Raw genomic sequence first — 27,626 nt, 5'->3', positions numbered from 1 at the left:
TAAAAGAACGGGAAGGGGGAAAACACACACACGGGCATCCCCACTGTTGAATTTCTGTGTATCTGCCCTTTAGAGTGTAAGCTCATGGAGGCAGCAACTACCTTTATTTTAATGTACTATACAGCCCTGAGTTCACTATTGCTGTCTGTGGAAGTTGCTTTTACCAGCCCAAATCTTGCCACCAAGTGGAAAACCTTGTTCTATTTAGGTATACTTTTTGGGGGTCCCCCATTGGAGCCTGACCTCTCCGTAACAGTCAACATTTGGGCAGCCCTGGGAGTCATCTCGTTTGTGAGCAGTGTATCTTCATAAGCAGGTTCCTTTTGTTACCTCTGTCTTGATCCACTGTTTCTCTTCTATTGTCTGACAATGCACTGGGCAGGTGGCAAGGCTCATCTTATCATGCAGACATTTTCTTAATAGGTGGGCTGGGGTGTTAATTTCTGGTCTTTTATTTGGCAGGTTACAATCAATATTTGTCGATATTATTTAATAATTTTAACTACCAGAGCTTTAGAAAGTAACAATGGAATTAAAACTCTCTGTTTTTGTATGTAAGAATTTATAAAACCCTTCCCAGTCAGAAATGTATCAGTATTAATCTTCTTTTTAAAGGAAGGATTATGATGATCTCTTTATCAATTTTAAACCCTTGCACCTGTTTGTGCAATTACTTTGTCCTTTTACATTCTAAGATATATAAAACTGAGGTTCCTTAAATAAGGAATTAGGTTATTTCCCATGTCAGCTCTGGTTTGGTATCATTGACAGAACTGACAGACTTCTTTAATCAATATATCCATATCATCACCTCTGAATAATCCTATCCTACCTTTACTAGGTGCAATAGAATTGGCAAGTCTCATAGACTGTAAGGTCAGAAGGGACCATTATGATCATCTAGTCTGACCTCCTGCACAACGCAGGCCACAGAATCTCACCCACCCACTCCTGTAACAAACTCCTAACCTATGCCTGAGTTATTGAAGTCCTCAAATCGTGGTTTAAAGTCTTCAGTATTGTTTCTGAAAAACCTAGAAGACATAATAATAAGACATAAAAAAATACAGGCCCTGATGTTGCAATTGGATCCAGGAAGATGGACATTTAGACACAGACTGACCCCCGGTGAAGTCAATGGGGCTATGAAGGAGTCTGTCTGCACATCTGTTTGCAAGATCATTACCTTAGAGAGTTACACATAACTGAAAATAATCGAGTAACCATTTTCAACTATCTTCTCTTCCCAAAAAGTGGTCTCTGCAGGGATTTGTGTTTCTCCCTTCCATCCTTATCCCCCTCAAGGGTTGGACTCAATAAACAGCTGTGCACCATGTGTGCATCAAATCAGTGCTGCAGAACTGCACAGCGCACCGAAAAAAGGATATTGATTCTTCTCTTTTTGAGTGTAACAGGGACCTTTTAAAGTTTAACTTTTCCACTCTAATGTTTACTCTCAGTGCTGCACCAAAGAAAAATCCTCAGCAAGAATCAGCCAGAGGCTTTTTTTTTTAAGTCATGTGCTACTTGCATCAATAACCCTTCAAAACATAAATGTACTGGACACAAATTTCACTACACCTGCTTTTAAATTGGGGAGAAATGTAATTTGTCATCTGCCTGAGCTAATAAACTTTGGAAATGCATATGATAAAATTTGTCGTGAAGGCTTTTTGTTTCCAACATTGAAGAAAACAAATGAAGCTCCACTTTAAGAATACGCACACACGACATGCATGAGACAGAAAAATATCCCTCTGTTTTAGCCACTCAGCTATTATAGGTATTTCTAATGTGCCTTGTCTGCCCATCCATCCATCTACCCTGAGTAGTTTACCTTGTTAAGATAAAAGCGTTGGCCTTTGGTTTGCTTTTTTTTGCCATGAAGCAGGCATTCTTATGTACTGCCCAAGGTGTGTCACACTGTGATGAAAAGCTTACCCTTCCGAGTTCCATTATTTACACAATTGGAATAGATTTCCAACTCAGTTGAACTGGTAAAAATAATAATTTCCATATTTTAAGCAGAAGTAAATTCACCCCAATGGCAATGCTAGCCCAAAGCCTTTCAGGTGGTCTAACAGCTAAGGTTGTACAGTCCCTAATAAAGAAGACCTGGTTGCATTTGTAGAAAGTGACATATTATTGTTTTTCAAGATCTTGGCTTGCTTTAAAAGTGAGAGGGCTTTCTTGTAACTCAATATTTAAAAATACTTTATATCAGAACAACAGGACACCGCCTACTCAATTTTTTTTTGCAGAAAACTTGAATTCTGTTAGCGTTCAGCATGGAACAAAAATTAGAAGTTATCTTGCTGCCTAACTCTTTTTATCTTTAAGGGGAATCTAAAAACATTAACTGTGTGAGGCATGTAAATATTGTTATGCCTGGAAAGATTAGATTTTTAATGGTAAATGTCGATTGTACACACACAAACCGATGAAAAAAATATTTTCATTGATAATAATTGAAATTTATATATAGGCAAAGTAAGGAAAGTGCTGCTTGAGAACTTAGTAGTGTTTGATTTAAGGCTATTTACTTTGTATATTTTGACCTATGATGTTGACAATTTGTTTATTGACAGTGATAAAGATTTAACTTTTTGAATCTCAGTGTCTACTATCATTAAGTAATTATTGTCTGACCACCTATAATTTCCTGCAATTGTGAAAATGTAAATTTAAATTGAAAAAATGCTTAAAAACAAACATTGATAATATCCATCGAAGTTATAAACAAAATAAAATTCTTCCAAGCCTAAGTATTGTTATCTCAGTTTTAGTCTTTGGGAATAAAGAGACAGTTACTAGAAGGCTTGCCCAAGTACATAGGAGTCAGTGTCAAAATAAGTAATCAGGATGTGACTCTAGATTGTTAGGGCTACGAAATAAAAAACAAACTCCATTGCTCATAAAAAGCAAGGAAAGGCTTCCTTCCAAAGGGCCAGACCTTTCCCTTCAATGGTAAGAGCTACAGAAGGAGGCCAAAGGGAAGAGTCTGCTTGTAGAATTCCTCCCTAACTGTGCCATTGGGAGGGAATTGGCCTAATACAGAATAAATTCTCAGTATAGCTGGGCAAATAATTGATTTCTTTGGTTCACTGGCAGTTCTGAAAAATTGAAAAAAAATTGGTTTGGATCAAACCAAATTTGAAAATTCTGAAAAGTTTTGGTAAATCAAGAAAGTCCATTTCAGATTGAATAACACAGGTTGTTTGGCCTGAAACATTTTCTTTCCTGGCATTTTTAAAGGCTAGATTCTCAAAACTGCCAGAGGAGGAGGTCAGGGTAGTGCCTCCATAATAAGCTGTAGCCCAGGGATTAGGACACTCACCTGGAATTGGAAGATCTAGGTTCAATTTCCCTCTTAGCCTGATGTGGTGAAGGGATTTGAACTGCTGTGAGATATTCTGATGTGGGTTTCCCTCAGTTTCTCCCGTGGAAGCTGTTCCACGGGAGAAAGTAAGTAAATAGTCACTGGAGCAAGGAAATGAACTTGGGTCTCCCACCACCCTGGTGAGTGTATTAATCACCAGGCTATAGAATCATTCTCTCTGGCCCAATGCCTTTGTAATTATTTATAGAAAGTGGAACAACTTCCACAGGCAGGACTGAGAAAGACCCAACTTAGACTATCCGGTAGCCCAGGGGTTAGTGCACTCATCTGGGAGGCTCTTAAGCCCGGGAGGATCCCCAGGACCTGAGGAATTCCTGGGAGATCTGCAAGAGGGACAGACTTTTGGCATCGCCCCATGTTTCTGTGACACCTCTGTTCCCTTGGCAGTGTGGCTCCATTCGGTTCAGGCTACTAGGGTTCCCACCCCACCCTGGCCATGGCTAAAATCTCCTAAAGGCAGCTCCACAAAGAAAGTAATGCAGCTGCCAGCTTAAATTACTCATCGTGTCTAACAATGTGCATCTCCCCTTACTGTGGTTCCATGCCCATTTCTTCTGGGACCACTCACTGCTTGTCCTTCAGTCTCCATGATGCAGATACAAACTTGTGCAGAGCCCTCTGTGGGGCTCTAGGAAGGGATTGCATCTACACTGCAATCAGGAGGAGTGATTGCAGCACCTGCAGATATACAAGTGCTAGCTTTGATCAAACTAGATTGAAGATAGCTTGAGTAACAATAGCAGTGAAGCCGCAGTAGCATGGGCTGAGGTTACTTGAGTATGTACCCAAGGTCCTGGGTGGGCAGGGCAAACCCATGCAGCTGTTTGTGCTGCCACAGCTTCACTGCAGCTAGATGAAAGTTAACTTGTGTATGTCTACAGGTACTGCAATCACACCCCCTGATTGCAGTGTTGACATACCCAGTTCTGCAGATGCAGCTGACCAACCCCTCCATATGGGAGGGGCACATCTGCACAAAGAAGGATCCCCTCCACCACAGATGCTGTGGGGCACAATGTGGCCCAACATATCTTCTCTGGATAGTTTTAATTAATATGTTGGTCTTAGTTCTTTTTGGTCCTAATTTTCAAATTTGAGTGCCTAAATTGGGTGCCTATATTCAAATTTAGACACATAAATCAGCAGTTATATGCCCAGAATAGGCATTTCAGAGTCCAAATATGGATTTAGAATCCAGTGTTTAAAAATTAGGCCCTAACATTCAATCCATATGACACATATGATTGGTTTCATTGCATTTTTAGCCCAAAAGAAAGTAAGTACCTTTGTGTGACTTGTCATCAGTGGATCACTAAGAAGTAGCAGGACTGCCTATGCCAGAACTGTCTGCTCTCTAACAGCGTATGCTCAGGGACAGTTTCTTCTCTGCATTGACATTTTGACACATAATACTTTCCCCCCCCAGTCCTTAGAAGAAATGAAAAGATTTCACAAACTTGCTAAATATGCCAAATCCAGGAGGTCTGTATTGTGAGTTTAATATTAAAACGCTCTAGCATCACAGCACACAGGCATGTGCCACCTTAGTTGATAGTCAAGGGAAATATTTGCAGGACTGACTGCACAATGACCCCAGGCTTAGAGCAGCAGAAAGTGCCTCTGGGAAACTCAAGAGATTTATCATAATGCTGTTTGTTTACAAGAACCTTCAGGTACAACAGAGACTGACAGGCATTCTACCACACATGTTATATAGTAAAGAATCTAACAATAACAATACAGAAGAACTAGTAGTCCAATATTTACGTTGTATACAAAATCTCTCCTCGCCTCGTAATGTTTAGTGTTCCCTAGAGCTATTTTCCTTGCTATGCTGATGTAAGTGGGCATACAGGGTAGCAATTTGCAGGGTTTTTTTCTCTTCATTAGTCCTCAAGGCTGGTCAAAGTGAGCAGAGAGTAACATATTTTAATAAAGTCCTTTTCTTGTGCATCCATGTTAATCTAATGCAGGTAACTTCTGGTTCTCTTCCATGGTACTGTGACACAAGGGATAAGATAAGGTCCTGAAAGTTTACTAGCTATGATATAGCTCTGTTGTCTAGCTTGAGGAAAGGGAGAGTAAAGTCATCAGTGGTGAACAGTTTGCAGGAAGCCAAGTGATGAGTAATAATTGCTGTTTTTCTTCGGTGTAAACCATCTTTCTTAGAGTAACAGGGCTATATGAGTACCTAAGACCTGAGCACCTCATAAGCTTTAATGATTTGCCCTCACAACACCACTGTGAGATAGTTATTCTCATTTTACTGATGGGAACTGAGAAACACAGAAACTAAGCCCAAGGTCACATAGGAATCTCTGTAAGAGCAGGGACTTGAAGCTAGGTCTCCTAAGCCTCATGCTAGTGCCCTAACCACTGGACCATCCTTCCTCAAAGTCACAGTACATGTGTGTAGCTGAGATTCAGTGGCCACAGCATGTTACCCTGAGCCACCCAGTCACTGTAAACCTTTGCAGAGAATGATTTAAAATCATTTTGTAACCATTAGCAATCCCATGGTACTTTTCACATTTTACATGTCCTGGCCAAATTCCAGTTTGGATACATACATTCTGCCTATCTAAATTTCTCCTACAGGTCAGCTGGTATTATTCTGTTTCATTTGCTGCTCTTTACTATTAAACTGCTGCCATGTTCCAACCTAGAGGTGGCCTCATCTTCAGTGGTAGCTGAAACAATCATTAACTGATTTGTTTTCTTAAAAAAGACTTTTGGATTAGATGTATTTTGTCAACATGGATTGTTACTATTTTTAAAAAATAAAATCAATCTGGAGTTAAACTGAAAAACTCTAAAAAGAGTTTCTGCTCTCCCAAACAAGTAAAAGTTTAAGTAAAAGATTTTCACGTACAAACTTGACAACCCAGAGAGAGAATTACTAATGTGAGAAGCAACATTTTCAGGAGTAAAAAACAATATGAAAAACCAATATACAAAGTCTACGGATCAACCATCCTTGAAATAAACCACAAGCAAAAAAGGACAGAGAAATGACACCTATATAATAGTTTCCAAAGGCAAAAAAAAATAACTATTGGCCTGACAAATTGGTGGTTGCTTGGAGTCTAGACTGCAAACCACACTGGATTGCACAGTTCTCAAACCACACAAGGATGGTAAGTGTTATAGCAGCTGTTACCATGGAGGTTGACAGAAATATGAAAAGTGCAAAGGATAAACATTTTAAAAAAATCATTCCAGAGGGCTATACAGTTTCTTAAAAAATATCCACTGCCAATTAAATTTAACTAGATTGCAAAAGAAAAATATATTGTGTAATAATAAAATATAAAGCTGAAGAAGATGCTGTATGATAAAAAAAATGTTTGTGACAATTTGCCCCACTTGATAGAGAACTGAATGCAATATGATGCAGTATGTGGGCCACCCAGCATCTACTAGAGATTGGGACATGGGTATTACCTTTATAAAAAGCCTGGATGAATGCTTACGTGCTCTGGGCACAATACTGATAATACAGAGATAATGTTGGTAGAGTGAGAGAAGCAACTGGAAGAATTGGTAACAGCAGCTCCCCTGATCAATAAGGGGCATTCGCCATTTGCTTGCAAGGTTTGTAGTTTAAGGCAGGCCCCAAGGCTATTACTAGATTTTCAGCAGTCATAGCCAAAAAGGCATCTGATGAGGGGAGTAGGACTGTTTGTCTTCCATGTGGACTTAGCTACACACATCCATACTTCAAAAGAGCAGACTTTAACAAACACAGAGAAATGATAGTTAAGGTCCCTTGGGAAGAAAATCTAAGGGAAAAAGTTGTTCGGGAGAGCTGGCAGCTTCTCAAGGAGACAATATTAAAGGTACAACTGCAAACTATCCTAATGCAAAGGAAAGATAGGAAGAATAGTAAAAGGCCAATATGGCTCCATGAGGAGCTCTTTAATGACCTGAAAATCAAAAAAGGAATGCTACACAAAGTGAAAACATGGACAAATGGCTAAGGAAGAGTACAAAACGAATAGCTCAAACGTAGGGAAAAAATCAGGAAGACTAAGGCACAAAATGAGTTAGACCTAGCAAGAGACATAAGAGGCAATAAGAAGAGGTTCTTTAAATACATTAGGAACAAGAGAAAGACAAAGAAAAATGTAGGTCGTCTATTTACTGGGGAAGAAGAGCTAACAGCTGATGTAATCAAGAAGGCTGATGTGTTTAATGCCTATTGTGCTTCAGCCTTTCCAAAAAACAGTTAATGGTGACCAGATATTCAACACACAAGGGGGAATTAACAACAAGGAGGAAGGAAAACCAGCCAAAATAGGGAAAGGTCAGGTTAAAAATATTTAGGTAAGTTAGATGTATTCAGGTTGGCAGCACCTGATGAAATTTATCCTAAGGTACTGAAAGAGCAATCTTGGAATCATTAGCAATTGTCTTTGAGAACTTCTGGAGGACGGGTGAGGTCCCAGAAAACTGCAGAAGGGCAAACATAGTAACTATCTTTAAAAAGGTGGGGAAAGAGAACCCAGGAAATCAGCCTGATTTTAATAACTGGAAAGATACTGGGACAAATTATTAAATAATCAATTTATTAGCACCTGGAGGACAATAGGGTTATAAAGAATACCCAGCATGGATTTGTTAAGAACAAATCATGCCAAACTAACTAATTTCCTTCTTTGGCAGGATTACTGGCCTAGTAGATGGGGGGGATGCAATAGATGTGAAGTATCTTGATTTTAGTGAGGCTTTTGACAGACTCCCACATGACAGTCTCATAAACAAACTAGGGAAATGTGGTCTAGATGAAATTACTATAATGTGGGTGCACAACTGGTTGGAAGACCATACTCAAAGAGTAGTTATCAGTGGTTCACTGTCAAACTGTGAGGGTGCATCTAGTGGGGCCCCACAGAGGTCAGTCCTGGCTCCGGAACTATTCAATATTTTCATTAACGGTTTGGATAATGGAGTGGAGAGTGTGCTTATAAAGTTTGCAGATGACACAAAGCTGGGAGGGGTTGCAAGCATTTTGGAGGACAGGATTAGAATTCAAAATGACCTTGTCAAATTGGAGAAGTGGTCTGAAATCAACAAGATGAAATTCAGTAAAGATAAGTGCAAAGTACTACACTTTGGAAGGAAAAAAAATCAAATGCATAGCTACAAGATGAGTTTTAACTGTACAGGTGGTAGTACTGCTGAAAAGTATCTGGGGATTATAGTGCATCATAAATTGAATATGAGTCAAAAATGTGATGCAGTTGCATAAAAGGCTAATATCATTCTGGGGTGTATTAATAGGAGTGCTGTATTTAAGATACGGGCAGTAATTGTCCAACTCCACTCAATGCTGGTGAGGCCTCAGCTGGAGAACTGTGGCCAGTTCTGGGGGCCATACTTTAAAAAAGCTGTGAACAAATTGGAGAGAGCCCGAAGGAGAGCAACACAAATGAGAAAAAATTTAGAAAATCTGACTTATGAGGAAAGGTAAAAAAAAGGGGCATATTTAGTCTTGAGAAAAGAAGACTGAGGGCTCTTATAAAGAGGACAGTGATCAATTGTTCTTGGTGTCTACTGAAAGTAGGACAAGAAGCAATGGGCTTAATCTGCAGCAAGAGAGATTTCGATTAGGTATTAGGAAAAACTTTCTAACTCTAAACATAGCTAAGCTCTGGAATGGGCTTTCAAGAGAAGTTGTAGAATCCCCATCACTGGAAGTTTTTGAAAATAGGTTGGACAAATACCTGTTAGGAAAGGTCTAGGTTTACTTGGTCCTGCCACAGTGCAGAGGGCTGGACTTGATGATCTCTCAAGGTTTCTTCCAGCCCAACATGTCTATGATTCTATATACCTTTGTTGATTGATTTTTGTGGTGCTGTATAGAGTTCCAGACAGCATATAGTCCCTGATAAACAAGTAGCAAAGCTGGAACTCAGGCTTTGAGGAAGGTTGTTTGTGTCTATAGTTTGTAGATTTCTTTAATAAACGCCTTCTGTTTAAAATTAACTGTGTTTCCATATCTCATAAAATATTAGTAAGAGCTATAGTTCAGGCTGGCAAAATGTTTCTGCTATTAACTCCTGCTTCCAGAAACTTTCACCTATTGGGCTGAAGGTTTCCAGACCATTGACTCTTTCACATATTATCTTGTACACAAATAGTATGTTGACTATTTGTCTGCCAAAGCCAAATTTACCTCTGCATATAGAAGTCCAATCTGTAAGGTGGTAGCACTAATTGCTTTACATATTGCAAAATACATAATGTCCTTTTTGTAAAATAATGTATGATGAGATAATTAAAGTCTATATCATAATGCATGTAGCAAAGGACAGGAGTAGAAGTTGTGCATGCATCCTTAATTTAGGAATTTTATTGTTTGAGTGCTCAACCACAGCGTCTTTATGTTCCATAAGCATTTTTAGTGGGATGTGTGTGTGTCTTGTACGCACACGCACACATAGAATAGAAATATATTTTTGAATAACTCTCTAAATCTTCATTGCCTGTCAGTATAATTTCTCATTCTATTGCTAATTTCAATCTAAATTGCTTCCTTTCAGGCCTAAAACTATGCAATCTAAATAATATATTAAACATGAAGGATCCAAATGAAGCCTGGCAGTCACTCAAGGTGAGATTACAGGCTGTTTAAAACTAGTGTGAGCCATTTTAGAGGCAGGTGTCTCAAAGGGAATCATCATCATCATCTCCCTTGGATTATTCCAGAAATCATCAGGATGATTGTGTACTTCCATTAGCCTAGACAGCTGGTTCTACTGATGCCTGGATGACATACAAATGTTGTTTGAATGATATGTTACTTCTGGCTGATAGACGTGTCAGTGGGAGAAATACTGTGTTGAACCAGGTATTGGCTTGAATGGCTCCTTCATCATATAGGATATGATAATCATGTATTTTTAAACTTGAAAGAAAAGGCAATATCCAAGCCATTAATGCACACTTTGAATTCCAGCCACCTCTTATCACTTCTTATCATATAGTCTGTGAGAGGGAATAATATCAAGAGCATTCCATTTTAGATTATATACTCTTCTTCCCTAACCACATTTCCTGGCTAGTAATCATTATGCTAAGCCATTAAAAACATACTTATCTATATCTATAGTCTGCAGTGCCTATGTTGTGCCAATGTTAAATTTGGAAGATATAAAGTATAGTACTTGCATAAAGAACAATTACGTGGAATATTTACAAACCATGCTTCGGTGTTCCCAAGCTATTTTGATTAATTAAAGCGGTATAAATGCTCTCTCTCCAATATTGGCAACGTTGTTTTTTAATGCTGTTACTCTCCTTTCTCAGCACCTTTCTTTCCTTTCTCAGAACCTTCCTCCAGAGTTATAATTTCATCATCTCAGTGACTGTCTTCAATGGGATGTTTCATTTTGAATGTGAGAAATTAGTGTTTTTTGAACCCTTAATTTTGGATATTTTATTATATTTTTCATACACTCAAATTGCTAATCATTATAGTTTACAATTCTGAAGTCCTCATTCAGGCAAAACTCTCACTAAAATCACTGTATAGCAGTGGTGGGCAACCTGTGGTCCGCAGGTCGCACGCAGCCCATCAGGGCAATCTGCTGGTGAGCCACAAGACAGTGTTTACATTGACTATCCACAGGCATTGCCGCCCGCAGCTTCCAGTGGCCGCAGTTCACCGTTCCTGGCCAATGGGAGCTGCGGGAAGCGGTGTACACACGCATGTACACACAAATGTATTGTGTCAGGGACTGGTTGAGGTAGTTGAGAAGCAGCTAGACAAAACTCCCAGAGTGATATCACACTAGAGACTGTTCAGATAAGAACAACTAGGTGGTTATGAGGGAGGAGGGAGTGATTTGTGATTAAAGATTAAAAGTGCTAAATACATGTAGGTTTGGTTATGCAATGACTAAGGTGGGTAATGGTGATAAAAGCTGCAGGGTGTAAACACCTCCAGAAGAATAAAGACATTGTTTTTGGTAATCAAAGGGGATATGATGGGGCACACCCCCATCCCAGTCAGGAGAAGGCTAATGAGCTCCTCTAGGCTCAACCATTATCAAATAGACACACCTGCAGCATCTGCCACAGCTGGAGGAAGCAAGCTTAAAAAGGAGCACTTGGCACAAGAAGAGGGGGAATTGGGAGAAGAGCATGTGTGCCCAGAAGTAGCTGATTCTGGTTATAGGGTGACTGAGGGAAACAGCTGACAAGGGTAAGCCAGACCTTTATAAGGAAACTCCGAGACTAGACACCCCCTGAAATGTGAGAGCCATATAGTGGAGAACCCTGAAAAGATGGAATAAAGTTCCCTAGTGGGAAAATAACTTCTAAAAGTGAAGAAACTCTGAAACTGCCTGAGTGTGACCCTAGAGAAAGACCCAACCTATCACACTTGACATATTTTCACTGCAATATTTCTAGTTAAGACAGGAAAAATTCCTGGTGATATAGGAATTAGGGGGGAGGGATAGCTCAGTGGTTTGAGCATTGGCCTGCTAAACCCAGGGTTGTGAGTTCAATCCTTGAGGGGGCCGCTTAGGGATCTGGGGCAAAATCAGTACTTGGTCCTGCTAGTGAAGGCAGGGGGCTGGACTCAACTCGACTCAATGACCTTTCAGGGTCCCTTCCAGCTCTAGGAGATAGGATATCTCCATTAATTACTTATTATTACTATAGGAAGAGTGTCATAAGAGTGAGTTCTATTGGACTGCAGAATAGTTTTCTAGGGGAAGTGGTGGAAATTCACACTACTTTGGGCTTTTGCAAGGGAGCTGGATAGAGGACTAGAAACTGTACTATATACAAAAATCCTTCACTGGAGAAGGTTAATCTAGTATTATGCCCTGGTGCAAGTACTTTCCTTTTTAACGATTCAATGCTAGATTTGTAATAAAATGTGGGATGCATAGTAAAGAGACAAATAGGCCTAGTCTGGGGGAGGTATACAAACTGGAGGCTTCTGTATTGCAAAGCAAGTTTTCTGGCTTATGTACAAAATATTTCTAGTATAGTTAGAATATATAGTGAGAACACTTTTGATATTGAGTGGGGAGAAGAGAACAACTAGATCATGAAAACGCTTATGAATGAAGAATGCTCACATCAAGGGATAGAGCTTTACAAGGAAAAGGATTGGAAGCCCCCAAAGAATAATAATGCTCCTTCTGGGACAGATGCTCAGCTGGTATAAATTGGTAGCTCTATTGAAGTTGGTGCTGTGCTGATTCATACCATTTGAGGATTTGGCTTTCTATCTTGTTCTCATACTATCTTTGTAATAAATGTAGGACACAATATCTAAATCCACACATTTGCTGGCACCAGAAACCAACATCATCAGTGGCTCATGGGATGGTTGGCAGACTGGAGACGGCATCCATAGCCCATATTAAGAGAATGGCAAATTTGCATGAGAAAATAAGACTATGTACTCCTTTACAACAAAAAAGGATTCACTTTTAAATCTACCTGAACTAGTAACTGTGGTTCTGACCTAGCAAGGTGTGCAGCACCCTCCGTTCCCATTACAAGAGAAAGGGACAGGTTTGAATAGAGTGGAGGGTTTAACAGGGTACCCTACTCTGTGGGCTGGAGAGTCTGGGGCTAAGCCAGTGGTTCTCAAACTTTTTTATTGGTGATCCCTTTCACATAGCAAGCCTCTAAGTGCGACCCCCCCTTATAAATTAAAAACACGTTTTTATATATTTAACACCATTATAAATGCTGGAGGCAAAGCGGGGTTTGGGGTGGAGGCTATCAGCTCGCAACCCCCCATGTAATAACTTCGTGACCCCCTGAGGGGTCCTGACCCCCGGTTTGAGAACCCCTGGGCTAAGCCAACCTTGATTACAGAATAAGCCCCAGTTCAGAGCAATCAGAGGGTTCCTGTATAAAGGGAGCCAGATTTAAATGCTGACAGGGCCCAGCTGGTGGAAGAGCTGGAGTGAGGAGCCAAGCAGGGAGCAAGAATGCCTCTATGGGTTCTGAATCTGTAGGAAAAAGCTCAGAGTAAGAAAGAAAGATGAAGGGAAGAGTGTGTGAGGAAAGCTCTCCAGGCAGGGAGGCCTGGAAGAGATCCTGATTAAGCAGGGAAAGGAGTGAAATGCTGTCCAGGCAGAGAGGCCTAGGGAAGAGGCTGGGAGACTCAGATGGGAAGTAAAGAAGGGAGACAGGAAATGGCCCAGGGGAAACTGCAATATGGGTAAAGGAGGTAACCTAGCTGTGTTAAAGGGCTTTCTCTTCACCCACTCCCCTGGTACTTGTCACGCAGACAGAAAGCAGAGGACCAGAAGTCCAAAGTGCAGACAATGCAATGTTTATTGAAGTTAGTTTCCAGCAAGCATGTGTCCCATAACACTGACACTGCAAAGCCTTGTTTCCCAGTGTCTCTCCTCGCCCCCCCACCCCCGAGGCATAATTATACCTGAAATGCGTGCCCACAGTCCCACCTCTTACAACTTATAGTCATGTTCCGTTTAGGAGGTCCCGGGGGTCTTTGTCTCACCTCTTTTGTACCCCACAGGAGGGGTAAGGAGTGAGGTTGTGCTATGGTCAGGGACAAGCATTTCTTTGGTTTTTTAGTGTTTTACACCTTCCCCCCAATCCCCCATTGCCCCTCCCAACTGGTTTCTTGACCTTGCCTTGAGATAGGGGTTGAGGCAATCTTAAAGTGTGCGCTCCAGTAACACTTTAACTGCTCTTGTCTGTTCCCATTGTACTAACAAACCCATCTGGTGAGGGAGAAGCAACATACACAGTGTCTTTGTCCTTTGTTTATACATATTAGTAAGAATGTATGTGTATCAAAAAAACAAACAGGCAAGCAAAACTCAAAATACTATCTTAGGTGAAAATACAGGCCTGAATGCCACATTGGCACTAGCACTCCTATCAAACTGTGCAGTACAGGGCCTGGATTGGAACCCAGAGTAGCTGGGGGGACTGGGTTCCCCTACCATCCCCATGGAGGGGGTGTACAAGCCCATTGTAATGGTTGTTTAGCTCAGCAAGGGGACAGGAGGCTGAACCGAGGACTGGCTGAGGGAGAGCCCCAGGATTTTTGTTTCTGCTAAAGACAGTTTTGGATTTTTACTTTAGACAACTGTGACCTTAGAAGGAATGGACTAAAAACAATGATATGACCAGAGGGCTGAGTCACTGGACAAGTTACCAGACAGAGAAATCACCACAGCGCTGGAGCAACAGTCAACAGGGGGTGCTAGCCCAATGAGGAGTAGTTACACCATGCCTGACCACAAGGGAGCGCCTAGCGGTGAGTGAACTCTGTTACAGAGTGAAAAAACATATATATGGGACTGATCCTGTGAGGAACTGGAAACCTTCTGGGAAGTGCAGCATGCTCACTACTCTCATAGAATTCATATTAATCTATCGCTTCTCTATTGAATCTTCACCAAAAAAGCACACAATGCTGCTATGCTTCTAAATCTGGAATTTATCCCTTTATTTTGTCACCGGGAAATATTATTTGATTTTGGTTTCAAAAACCATAATAGTTTAGTCTTTTTGCAAATTACGGGACAAAATGAAAGCAATAATTTTTGTTTGTTTGATAGTATTCTCAAAGCTCTGATGTGAGCTGAGGTATCAATTATGTAGTCGTGTGAGACACTAATATGTATATAGTGATTTCTCATTAACACTAACAACTTCAAAACTAATTCTTATTAGCTTGAAATAATTATTTAGCTGCTTAGTAAATGATGAAATACAAACAGAACTATGTAATGTGTTTACAAAAAGGAGCCATTTAACATTACCAAATGTTAATGGCTTTATTCCTTAACAGCATTCATTTTGATTTATAGATCAGTCCATAAGTTATATTCTAAAGATATTCCTTCAACCATGGACTGTGCATTTCTTTAAAGTAGAAATTGCACATGGAGGAGAGCACTTCTGGGTGGAGCTATCGGCTCTAATTTTAGAAGAAATAATGGAAAAAATAAGAAAGGTGACTTCAGATTTTAAAGGGAAAAGAAAATGATCCACCGGTAATTGTTTGGCCGAGATCTTTCCTCTTCTATGATATGGTTCATTGCAGACTACTCATATTTACAGTGTGCTATGCCATGAAGGTAAAGAATAGTCAAAGGATATGAAGACCGACACCAAGCTCAGTCCTTAGTAAATTTTAAAGCCAAAATTAACAGGATCCACCTATAACACAAGGAAGGTACAGTAACTCCTCGCTTAACGTTGTAGTTATGTTCCTGAAAAATGCGACTCTATGGAAATGGGGTAAGCGAGGGGCAGGGGCAGGGCCAGAAGCAGGGGGGAGGGGGACACCCTGACATTAGTCCTCCTCTTCCCCTCCCCCACCCCCGCACAGCAAGCAGGAGGCTCCCGGGAGCAGCTCCAAGGCAGAGGGCAGGAGCAGCACACGGCAGTGGGGGGAGGGATAGCTGAACTGCCAGCAATTGATAGCCTGCTAGGCAGCTGCCACACAGGGAACTTGGAGCAGGGAGCTAATAGGGGGGCTGGTGGTCCACCCTGATTCCAAGCCCCCACCAGCTAGCTCCAACGGGCTGCTCTTTCTGCAAGCAGTGGACAAAGCAGGCGGCTGCCAAACAACATTATAAGGGAGCATTGTGCAACTTTAAACGAGCATGTTCCCTAATTGATCAGCAATGAAACAACGTTAACCTGGACAACTTTAAGTGAGGAGTTACTGTATGTGGGATGGGAGAGGAGGAAGGATGCTGACAAGTTGAATTACCAGTGAGTAATTGTCTTCCCCTCTACTCCCATCCTGTGAAAAATTCCAGCTTATTAGCCGACATAGTCAGCAGTACCCCAGAGAAGATTAGCTTAACTAAGAGGTGGTTTGGAAAGCTGAAGGTGGTAAGGTGGCTCTGCTATCTATATCCTTGGAAAGTGAGGTTAAATTGTAAGGCAACCAATCGGGATGTGGAAATGCCCTGGCTAAAGTGCTTATTCATGGGCAGAGGTGAAGTCTTGCCCATCTATTGACAAGTCAGGTTAATAGAAGACTTCAGCTAATAACTAATAGGGACAGAGAGCCCTAATTTGGGTCTTGGAAATGGCCATACAGCCTTTGTCCTTTTAAAGGGCTATGTTCAAAGAAGATAGAGCTTAAAGGTACTCTGTGTATCCAGCATGTGACTGTTTCTTGAGGGAAGAAGGAGGATTTGAATGAAGGTTCAACAGGATCATGGACTAACTCCCATAGAAATGCCAGAACCAACTAGAAAAGTATTCACTCCTCACCTAAGAATATCTCCATGCCAAGATCTGTTTCAAACTTCAAACATTTTTGCTACAGTCCTGTTGGAAAAAAAAAAGTGGCTATATATATTTTTCAACAAGAGGAAAAGTGTTCTTTCTTCACACTCCCATAATTCAAAAATAGCCAACAGGTTTGCACTCAAAAAGTTTCCAAACTGATTCCTTAGGGAACTGATAAACCAGTTTGTCAGCTGAAAAAAACCCATACAAATAGTGAGCTTAATTCTCCTGCACACTGAACCAAGGCTTTAGCAACTAAATGGACTTCTGTCACAGCTTACAGACATGGGGAAAATTTCACACATTCCCCATGGGCTTTGGGGCACGGAAGATGCTCTTTAAAGGGATAATGTCCCATAAGCTGGTCTATGTAGAGAGGAGGCTTTGAAAAGCTTGGAGAAATAAGATTAGGAAGCAAAAGCCTGTTGACTCTGAAGATCAAGATTGCTGAAACCCAAGCTTAGAGAGGGAAGATTCACACCTTTATTGAACCTGGCTGCAACAAACATGCAGACTTTTAGCAGGGAAGAATTTGAGGATGCATTACAAAATGTCATCCAGACCTGCAATTAAGCACGTTGATTGAGGTGTTGAGGCTTCTAGACAATAAGTTGCACCTTTGAGGATGAAGCCGTCCTCTGCGTATCTGCTTCACTCATCTTTCATGTCACGAGGCTCATTGATCAGCAGTAGCCAAAGGCCCTGAGAAGCTTGTGTGTGGTAGGGGTGGAGGGGAAGAAGTTATCTGGTGACAGGCACCATCTTGACTGATACACTAGGGAACTTGAACTAAAAGCATCAACAGTCACCAAGAGCTAAAGTGCCAAGCCTCTGAAATGGGGGGTTGTAACAGATTCATACCCTCTGCAGATTGGGCACAGAGAGGGACCTGCAACACACCCTCATCAGTAGAGTACACCCTCATTTTGCTCTGTGATCCACTGCATTATAGGGCAAGATTTGGGCTGTTTAACTTTCATCACAACTTTGTTCCTCAAATATTTTTTAATATATACATTTAATACATAATGAAACTAGGGAGACGGGAAGAAGAAAGGAGTGAAGGAAGAAATTGTCAGACCCTGACTGACTGAAACACTTAACAATAAACATATGAGTAATTCCATCCCTATATAGCACAATACTTGCTTAAGCTGAAGCATATAATTAAGTGCTTTGCTGACGACTCGGAGCCTAAATTCCCAAATGAGGATCAATGCAGTATCGGTTTATACATTAGATGAAAACAATGTATAGCAGAAAAAGTACAAAGTGACAGCTTTATGGTACAATAAATGTTTCTTTAAAGGGACTGGGGGTTATTCTGTATCGTAGAGGTAGGATAGGAAGTGTCAGTTCCCTGAGTAGCAGGTCATGTTTATATTGTAGTACAGTGTACACGGTTGCATTCCAAACTCTCACAAACTGTGGGTAGTATGTTAAGGTGGGTAGTAAGTTAAGGCTCCAAGGCAGCCTAGTAAAAGAGTCTTGAGTCTGTATTCCCAGCAAGGTGACATTTTGGAGAAGTTAACACGTACCTTCTGGTATTTGTGAAGGAGCAGTTTGTCTGATAAAGGTCTCAAAACCATCCTTGGCTTAGCAACATCTGGCTGAGGTAAGCAGTATTGGACATTGGGGTGTGGGGGGTGGGGGTTCAATGCTAGGATTTAATGGGGAGTTAATGGCAGAGAGCATATTTTAAAAGAGAGGGTGGAATTAAATTGGGAATTTTAAAAAATGGATCAAAGGATGAGGTTTCGAGCCTGTCAAAATGTTTCATTCTTCTTGCTCAGACTGCAGATGCTTTGAGTCATCTTGTGCCAAAATTAACTTGGTGACACAGTAAAATAACCTTTCAAAAATATGTTCCCCATATTTTATTCATTGTTGCACTTTAGATGAACCTATTCTTTGCAAGAATAAGGTATTTGCGATGAGATGCCCTCTTTATACTTGCTCAGTGGGGATTAGAATAAGACTTTTTAAGAACTAAGCCTGATTATGAAATGAAAGCATGAAATGTTGCTTTGGCTTACTGTGTATGCTATGCATGTACACCTGTGTGTGCACAATAAATATGCAGTGTTCTAAAAATGGAACAATTGTGTCTACATCAAGAAATCTGGAATGCTATTTTCTTTGATATAATATGCTTAACTTCATCTGTGGAAAAGAAATACACATTCATATATTTAGCCTGGCTAGCTATGGAACTTCTGCTGAGAAGGGACAGCTTTACAATTTTCAAGGCTGCTCAAGATACCAAGATAATGGGCACAGTACAGGACTCTGAATAGAGTAGACTAGAAGTCAAGGCAAAATCCAACTTCCCATGTGTATCTTACTGTAGTTCTGATAGCTTGTTTCCATTTTAAAGAGAAAAATATGCTTTCTCATTTGGCCCAACACTTTAAAAACAATGACACTATACAATCATTTCAAATCCTGTACATTAGTGGCAGTCACTGCATTTATTAAAAAGAATGTCTGCATTCCAGATCTCAAAACACACTCATATATGAAAAAAATGAGTGTTTGAAAATATAACATCGATCTACGCTCACATTCAAGTGGTTTCACTTCAAAAAGTTTCCTCTTGTTTTGAATTTTAAATTGATTTAAAAATCTTTCAATTAAAGACAGGTTCCCTGTACTGGAAATGGAGGCTATTATTGTAACTGGGAATCTCTCTTCGAATAGAAGAACACAGTAATGCAACCCCAATAGTTTTTGTTGGCTTGGCCCAAGGCAGCTGATATATTTTACAGTGAATTTATAAAAAAATAATCTTGAAAGCTTTCAACAACCAATAACTACATATGCCTCAGGACTTCCCTGTGATGTGGCTATTATCCTTGTTCTAAAGACGGGAAAAATGAGGATGAGGGGAAGTGACACTTACTTTGTGACTTTGGGACTCTGTCACTGAAGTCAAATGGGGGTTTTGCTCATAAGACAGCTAGATCCAGCACAAGATGCAAATTGAGAAATTATACAGGGTAGCCCAATCTGTTGCAGATTGTGAACAAAATCTGGAGGAGGAGTGTTCATAACAAATATAGAGCAATTTACATATTTTTCAGTTACCATACATTCTGCTCCATGAACCAGCAAAGCTGATTGAACAGAGTGAAAAATCTGTCGCAATTATCCAAATAGGTTTCAGTTCAGTATGATTCTATGCTTTCATTGTTCTCTGCTAGCTAACATTGTACAACCAAAGTTTTGTTCGTACAAATGTTCACAAGTGGTGAAGAGCCCTCAGTCAAGATTAGCTTAATCAAGAAACAAAGTTAAATTTGAGTTGAAGTGAAAGTAGTTTACCATGGTTAGGTTATCCAGTCAGGAAATAGTAACAATACTATGTGGTTCAGGATAAATGTTATAGAGCTTGAATTGTGAATTCTTAATATTTACTGAATACTCACTGGCAGTGGTTCACAAACAATCCAGAACACACAGATAAAGTTATAGCTTGTCTAAAACCAGGACAATAAATTGCCAACATTTTATTTGAAAATTTTCCCCATTTTTTTTTCCTGTGCTGAAAATCCAAAATAGGCATCTTGATACAATTGCTTTTAAAATGATTCATCAGCCTTGGAAGAACATCTTGGGTATCTATTGGTCACAGAATTTATTGTGTCCTTATAACAGTTTATTTTTATTTTAATGAATTTATTTATTTATTTATGAAAAAAAATATTTTATTTTAACAAAATGAGGCTTTAACAGATTGGAACTATAAATTGAATGTCAGATCAATGACTTGTCTTTCAGATGTCAGAATGACAGGGAAAGATATGATGTATTACCAGTCTTTCAATCTCTGCACAATAGCAGCCATTGGTCATATACATCCTGGGTGTTGGAACTAGGGGTGCTGCCGCACCCCCTGGCTTGAAGTGGTTTCCATTATATGCAGGGTTTACAGTTTGGTTCAATGGCTCTCAGCTCCCCCACTATACAAATTGTTCCAGCACCCCTGATATCCATAGTAAAGTTTGTAAAAGAATGTCTGTAATAACCCCCTCTTCTCACATGCTGCTGTCTTTCTGAAACCTTCGCCTATTAGCTAGACATGTTCCATGCTTGGTTTCTGCCTGAGGAAAAAAAATACATTTTGGAAACTTTTTGAGTGCAAACCTGTTGGCTATTTTTGAATTATGGGAGTGTGAAGAAAGAACACTTTTCCTCTTGTTGAAAAATATATATAGCCACTTTTTTTTTCCAACAGGACCGTAGCAAAAATGTTTGAAGCTTGAAACAGATCTTGGCATGGAGATATTCTTAGGTGAGGAGTGAATACTTTTCTTGGAGGGAATAAAAATAAAACAGTAATGATTGAAAAATCACATCTCAGATTCCCTGCTTAACCTAGTCTTGGATTAAAATGTAAACTGCATTGGCAAAGGTGACAATTCAACTCCCTCAAATTCATCTCAATTTAATATGAGCTTTAAAGCCTAACTGGACTATTTAAATAGTAAGTTAGTAAGCACCTTCTTTTCCCCTCTCTTTTTTTTTTAAAAAGGCAAGTAATCCTCTGTTAATATAACTTTTAAAAAATGACATTCATTGAAACCAACCTTTTCCCGCAAACAATTTTGGTTTTGATGAATTGGCATTTTCTGACAAAGAAATTCTTGATCAACTCTACTGACTACTAAAGTCATTTGGGAGATTCTGAGTGCTTGCTCAACACTTTTGAAAACAAGCCAATTATTTAGGTGCCTAAATCCTTATTTAGGAGCCTAACTTTAGGCTCTCCATTTTTGAAGTTTAGCCTTAATTTCTACTAATGATTTGTGGCCAAATTCTGGATGAAGGGACTGGATCTCCAGAGCTTCAGGGGCTGGCTTGGGGACAAGTGAGTATTTGCAGTGGTTCACTTCTCCCCATCCATGCAGGCTCTATCTGCTAACTTAGTATATAGTTGGGTTGCCTCTCAGGCCTGTAAGCATATGTTGGCAAATTTCTGGTGCAGTAGAAACCCCTGCTAGTTCTGAAGGTATGACAGCAGTGCTAATGTGCTTGACCCACCTTCATAGGTCACCAACCCCCTCCATTCAACAATAGGTAGACGAGTGACAAGCAGTTCAAACATCTCTCTGGCCTAGATTGCCAGATCCCCACCACAGGACTAGAAAGCCACCTCCCTTTTCCAGTCTGGTACTTTCACAACTGCTATGTTCCCCAAATGGTGGCCAACCTTAAAAGAAGCTATTGGGAACCATTCATGTTCTCCCTGAAATAAATGCACCCACCAGCCCAATCACACACTTAAAGATGTTAAATTTGTAAAAAACTATTATTTCATGCTACCTACCATTTTCAGCAGGTGCTCCCTGCATGAGATGTCAGAGAGAAGAATAATGAAACAATTGCATTCCTGAAATGCTGCAAAGTATCAGTATTGTGGCCTTCAATAGCAAAGTTATTTTATATGGGGGGATTTCTTAGTCGCTTTGAAAGGAAATAAGATATACAGTGTTGCTAGGGTGAGTGAATTGGCAGGACCTTGGGCTGAGGAGAGTGAACCCATTCTGCCCTGGGTCAGCAGCCCAGGAATAGTAGGGACAGATGGATAAGGACACTTGAGGATCTGCGGGAGTCAGAAGCAGTTTGACTTTATGAGGGAAAGGGAGGAACAGGCTGTTGAGTGGGAGGAACACTTTTTCCAGAGGCAGGAGTCAAATATGATCCAGTTCCTGGAGCATGATGTGTGGTACAGGGAATGGGAGCTAGCCCAAAGGGAGTGGGAGCATGCCCTGTTGCAGTCTCTGGTACAAGTGATGGTAGAAAGGATTTGGGTCCTGCCTGCCGCAGTAGCCACTGATGCCTCCTCCTCCTGCATCTGCAGCTTAGGGTGCTGCTGAGATGGAGGATCCAAACCTCCTCGTCCCCTAGTGTTAGGGGTGGAGGGAATTGCTGGATTCCAGGCACAACACCCTGCATCAACACCCACAACCGCTCTCCGGGGGAACCCTGTGACTGTGCAGGAGGGTAAGAATGAGTCCAAGACTGTGCCTGAGGACCAGTATGTGTCCAGCCCCCAAAATCCAGGCAGGAGATATCCTTGCGTATCCCCCACCAGATCATCCCCTCCCCCCCCCCCCCGTTGTACAGGGGAGGGGATATCTGGCCAAGGACATGGGGTCAGAGGCATTAAAGATTCTAATGTTCTATGCGGAGTCTAATCTGTTCTGCTTACTTTCATGGTTCCTTTTTAAATTTTGTTTTCAGAGTTACGTTCCATGCACTAGTTTCAATAAATGTTATTTTTGTTTACTTTTGTGTGGACCCTTCCTTCAGGCTGTGATGAAAGGTAAATTATATTTGTTTCCCCTTTGGCTTTCGGGTGCCCTGAGTCATGTAACTCCCCAAGGCAGAAAACTGCGAACTCCTCCCTGCCCTATCCAGGTACACTTGAATATAATATAGTAAGCAGGAAACACATGGAAAGTGCAACGAGAATGGAAATAACAGATACCTTTAACTAGGGAAGGAGAAGAAAATGGTGCATAAAGTTGCCTTTGGCTTTGACAACACAGAACAGGAAACAAAGTGAAGTAACAGTGCCACCACACACTGAACAGTGCTAAAATATCCCTTCTTCAACCCCTTCCCACCCCCCAAACCGTGACTGCTTTGAGCCATGGGGTTACTCCCAGTTAACAGCCAGGAAGTGCCCTTATCCCTGCACACAATCACAGTCACCAGAAATCTGTTGCAACAGCCCCTCCCCCCTTATCAACTGTTCTCAAGTCCTACAAGCATTGCATAATCCCCCCCCTAAACTGTGGTCTTGCTAACCGTAGTGAACGTTAACACAAAATGAAAGGGAATCAATTTAACTGGGCAGACACCCTTCACAGAACAAAAAGGTCTGAGTCCATTCACCCAAGATTCTCACTGGTCGCATCCTGCAACGCACATGTATTTTGTGCCACAAGAAGAAGCAGAAGCAGAAACACATAGTTGATCACTTGCTTCATGTCCAGGGCAGGAGAGAAAGTTGAGCAGAAGACAAATGTGTGAAGGCAGCAGACAGTCCCAACAAACACATCGCAAGACAGTTCCTAGAGTGTCTTCTGTGACACACACGTCCCTGAGATACCACCCCTGAAATGCTAGCGCCAAGCAAGCATACCAAAAAGCGGCAGTGTGGGTGCAGGTGTATATATGTGTATACAGCTTGTACCCATGTCTGGCATAGCATATGTGGACACTCAGCGCAGGTATGGGGTACATATGCAAGTATGTACACATGTAAGTACCCGCGTATGTGAGTGTAGTTGTAGTCTGCGGGTATTCAGGGTGATTTTCTTACACCTTGTGCTCGCGTCACTGTGAAGATACTGTTTCACTAGGATGCACAAAATGTGTGTGACCCTTAAAGCGTATGTGCTCTTGGAAGACTTGCCCTCTAGAAATTGAGGAGAAAACACTCTGTCTATTGCATTGGGGACTTAGGGCTGGAGTCAGACAAAAGTTGTGTTTCCACAGAATCACCCAGCCCTAAGAAAGAAGGTCTTGATGATTTAATTACTTTTCTCATCTGAGTGGATATTGTAATTCTGATTACAGAGGCTGAGGATGAACACCGTTAAAACTAATACATACAAAATGCTTTCAGCTGAAATGAACATCATTAGCACTCATGATGAAATTTCATTTATGGGCATTGTTTCATTAAATGTAACCTCCGGGTTACTGCAGATGCATTGTTTTTAATTTTTATGCATGATGTCATTGCATTACTTAGACAGTGATTAATATTTTATTAAATCATTAAAGGAATATATATAAATTGTTGGGTTTAAAAAATGATCTGTGAAAGAATCTGACAAATAAAATGTAAACAAACAAACTGAAAGAGTGAATTATGTTGCAATCTGTCAGAAATCCTCCTGGAGTTTCATTTGTGATTTGGCCACAGCTACTCTGTTTTCTCAGTCAGCTGGTCTATTCATATTTTCATTCTACCTCAGACTTTTAAAGGATACTAATTGTATCGTAGGCTTTTTTTTTTTCTTTCATGTATTTAATTAGAGATTTTTAAGGCATTTGCTATTCACACTGGCAAGTGTTTTTAAGAACCATGTGTTCTATGTACTGAGGCAATTGTGCAGATTAGCTAGAACAGTCATTAAGTGTATGTGCCCGCACAAGGCTGTCATAATCCAGTCTCCTAGCATAATTGTATGGCTACTGCAAAAGGCAGGGTACAGATACAAGGTTGATCCTGCTGCTTACCGCCTTCTGTGAATCTCATGGATTTCAAAAAGAGCGGAGAGAATTCAGCAATTTTCAGAATCTGCCCCTCAAAAGACAGCAATTAATCTGAAGGTAAACCCTGAAGTCTTTATGCAGGAAAAAAAAATTGAGCATATAGAGAACTTGATCCAGTTCCACTGAAATCAATGAAAAAACTCCCATTGACTTCATAAAGAGCTGGATCAGGCCATTAATTACTAAGGGCTCAATCTCCAGGAGTGCTCAGCCCCTGGCAGGAATAAGCCCTGAAAGAAAGGCATTCGGGGGGGGCGGGGGGGTTAAGAAGGACTGCTGGTTTGGCCCATGGATTCCAAATGTAGAGACTTGTTTCCATGCTAATGCATCATTGCCAGCTATTACTTTTTAACTTTCTTCTTGCAGAAGTTAGTAGCTTTGTCAAGGTCATGCTGTAAATAAACATTTTCTGTGTTTCAACAAGGTCTTTGTAAGGCAACAGCAATCAGGACCTTCTATAAATTAGGGCTTGTTTCTCAGGAACTGATTCCGAGTTCAAATGACCCCTGGGCACCCTTTTTTACATCTAAATGATTTGCAAACTTCTTTCATTTCAAGGACATAATTAAGAATGCTGATTAAGCTGATATTCTCAATGATAAAGAATGTGAACAGGAGCACTTATTGCTTTTTAAATACAATTGTACCATTCACTATAAATAAATGTAATTAATGAGTTTGAGAAATGTGTAGGGGGCACAATCTCTCCTCAAAGGACAGCAAATTATAAGCACAATCTTTCTGCATCAAGAAGAAAATATTAGCCTATAATATTTGGTCTGCAAAAGAGAATAATGGGTATTTTTGACAAGGGGTTGGGCTAGATGAATGTAAACGGATGCTATTCCAGTGCAATAATTTCTTCAAATTATACATTAATATCCTCTGAACATGTGTCATTGTTCTCATTAATGCCATTATTATGAATTACTCAGACCTCCATCATTAGTTTGATCACAATGTTCTTAATTAGTAGCTGACCTGTCTTTAACCAGGTATCATCTTTTACTGAGATAGTAATCTGATAACCCAAGAGAAATACCAATGCATAATTAATTTTATTTTTAATTAATGCTCAATCAGTGGTGCTGTATGGATACAGTAACTGCAAGATAAAAAATTAGAATTTTGCTTTAATTAGTCTTCCATATGCTAAGTGTGCTCTGCATTGCTCAGTGCAACGGACCTGGAGATCAGGAGGATGGTTTTCTTTTAAAGCTCTTGATTATATTACAAAACTATAAAGGCCAGAGGGTCAGCTGCAGCCAAGAAGCTGTCAATACTGCTTAGGAGGAGGAGGATGGCTTTGAGCCATTGTTGCACACTTCCAATCCTGGGGTCACCCTGCTCTCATCCACTCCCTTGGTACAAGAGCAACTTTCAAAATAATACCAGCTGCCTTTGACCTGTTAGAGCAGCCAGGGATTACCTGGACATGGGGAGACCTTTTTTCCCCAGGCACAAACCCTTGCACCAGTGACAGGGAGGAGCATATTGTAAGAGCTGCTTTAGCATCTCTGTCTCCCCTGGGAATCCCCTATGCATGGGTTATCCCGCGTAGCTGGTTGAATTGTCTCTAGGAATGTTATGCATTGGCAGAAAGGTATAAAGATGCCCTAAAGCCCTATGGCCCTGTGTATATTGCAAACATCCTTATATTGTAGGACTTCGTAAGTGCCAAATGCAGACATAGCACTAGGTGTAATTCACTTAACACCCACCAGAGTCCTGTCTTAGGTCTGCCAGGTTGTTTGCTTTCTCTCTGTCTTCACTCTTGACACATTTTTCATTTCTTTCATGATTAAGGTGACAATTTTCAAATTTTGAAAGTCAGAGATTTAGATGCTTAAATCAGTTAGATGCTTTTGAAAATATTACCCAAAGTCTTTTTCTGTGTTGTCAGGACCATAGCCTTTCTACTCGAAGGTTTCTGTCTTTTACTCCTTCAGGAACCTTCCCCGTGCTCTGAGGTCCAAGGCACCTCTCACTGCTCACAAGCCATTACTTTTTAACTTTAGGAGTTTTTTTCTAATCCTGTGTCTCAAAAGGCTCCTTTCTCTCTCTTGCATCTTGGTAGTTTTTAAAGGGGTTTTTAGTTCGGTTTTTCTCAGTAGTATTAAACATAGATAATTGTTAAGGATGAGGTGGGTAGCATTCTTGTTTCTTGATTAGATTGCAGTAATACCAGTAGTGTGCTTGGTTGTTTCCAAGGCCACATGAGTAATTTACTGCAATTTGGTCCTTTTTTAAGCTTGGACCTCCCTGTGTATTACAGGAGTGATCTATAATATATATATAAGAGATGGAGAGAGAAAAGAAATGTTAACAGAACATTATTAAGTTTGCAATGTCAAGCATTCAAAAGTTAGGAAATGCCAGATTTAAGGTTGCCTTTGCTATCTTAATCCGGCCCTGTTGGGCATTATGATACAGTCTTTAATTACATGACGACATGCTTTTTTCCCCACATGATACCTGCCTCCTACAGCACACAGAATGTACAGTGCTCACTTCATGAGCCCTTATTCAATATTTTGTTTTATTCTTCTTCAATGTGTCGCTTTGTCCCTTGTTTACTGCACACTATTCAAACCCTGCTCCGCAGACAGAATGATCAATTTCCTCATGGGCTTTTCCATGGTGCTGATTATTGTAATATCTGAGT

Source organism: Emys orbicularis, chromosome 3, assembly GCF_028017835.1.
Source record: "Emys orbicularis isolate rEmyOrb1 chromosome 3, rEmyOrb1.hap1, whole genome shotgun sequence".
NCBI classification, from domain to species: Eukaryota; Metazoa; Chordata; order Testudines; family Emydidae; genus Emys; species Emys orbicularis.
This window is presented reverse-complemented; position numbering follows the sequence as displayed.